The sequence below is a fragment of the Ursus maritimus genome, unplaced genomic scaffold (assembly GCF_017311325.1).
Source record: "Ursus maritimus isolate PB19 unplaced genomic scaffold, ASM1731132v1 scaffold_335, whole genome shotgun sequence".
Lineage (NCBI taxonomy): Eukaryota > Metazoa > Chordata > Mammalia > Carnivora > Ursidae > Ursus > Ursus maritimus.
Window position 1 is genome coordinate 13,909 of NW_024425953.1, and position 1,446 is coordinate 15,354.

The window sequence follows — 1,446 nt, forward strand, 5'->3', positions numbered from 1 at the left end:
AAAAAAAGGACCAATGAAATCTTAAAAGACACACTAAAGGTCTATATGGTTGTGGGTAATAATTTTGCTCTTATGGCTTCTACTACTGTCCTTCTCTCATTTTCTTCCCTCTTCCTGCACAGAAGACATGATGCTGGATCTTCTGGGACCCTTTCCTCTCCTCCTGTTGCTGCTGGGATCATGGGCGCCAGTGCATCCATTGGGTGACTGCGCTCAACCCTCCGCCACTCTTCGAACGTTTATAATTAAGCATCTAAGAGCAGGTCCTGTCCAATGCAACAGGGAAATGCCTCGTGTCAACATTCTTAATCGGCGATGTAAGGGTCAAAACACCTTTCTGCATGACTCTCTCAACAATGTGGCTGCTACCTGTCTTTTGCCCAGCATGAACTGCACGAATAGTACTCGGACGAACTGTCACCAGAGTGCAAGTCCTATCGGCATGACCTACTGCAATCTCACTGGAGGGAGATTCCCCAACTGCAGCTACAGCACCACTCCCCAGCACCGGTTCTACGTTGTTGCCTGTGACCCTCCTCAGCCACGGGACCCTCCCTATCCTCTGGTTCCTGTCCACTTAGATTTAACCATTCCTGTGGTTCCCTTACACTTAGGTTAAGACCAAGGTTCACTCGCTGCAGGCTCTCTCATGATCTCTTCTGCCTTTCTTCTCCTTTGTTGACTTCCATGGTTCCCATAGAAGAAAGAAGGAGGGGAGTGGGAGAATTACAGGGCCAAGATGCGAGATCAGAGTTGGGGATGAAAACAAGTAGGATTCTTTTCTGCTCTGGAGCTCTGGGCGTTTTGAAGGAAGGCACTAGGGAAGAGGCAAAGAAAGACCCAGGCCCCCTATTGTTAATCTTGGAACTTCTGCCAAGCTTTGTTGCACTGTGTTCACAGCAATAAAATCACTTTCTGCTGCATCGTAATGACCTTGAGTGTGTGTGTTTGGGATCGCTTGCAGGTCGTTGCCGGCCTGGGGCCATCTACATTGCATTTGCCAACATTCTCAGGGGAACTAGTTGGGCCCAGGCGACCTTACAGGTTATTCAGTAACCCAAGGCTTCTGCCACTTCCCCCACCCCTGCGTCCTTGGGATGTTGGATCAAGAGAGTTCATCAGTCCTTCAAACTCTGCTTGAGGCTTTGACATACCTCCCTTGAAACCATGGTCTATGTTTATTTGGCGGTGGCACGGAGAGCTCACAGAGTGTGCATAGTACGTTCACACACGGGTTGTAACGCTCACAACCGATGCCTCCTACATCTTTACTGCTGGATTCCGTATTTCATCAGATAATGTTTTAAATATAAGTAATAGTAGGGATAATAATCCACTGCACCTTAAAATCAGTTCTCCCATGATCTATTGGAATACAGGAAGAGAAGGCATAGAACAAGGGGAGAAAAAATCATTGGGGAACTAAAAACATTCCTGCCTTGCCTA

General features: G+C 47.6%; 1 long non-coding RNA gene across 1 annotated transcript in view; it reads left to right on the forward strand.

Annotated features, from left to right (window-relative positions):
• LOC103680818 overlaps window positions 1-929 on the forward strand; it is an 11,695-nt gene extending 10,766 nt beyond the window's left edge. The window contains exon 2 of the long non-coding RNA XR_005831809.1: window positions 123-929. This is a non-coding gene — a long non-coding RNA (uncharacterized LOC103680818). The remainder of the gene's footprint in view (window positions 1-122) is intronic.
• Window positions 930-1,446: the final 517 nt, after the last annotated feature.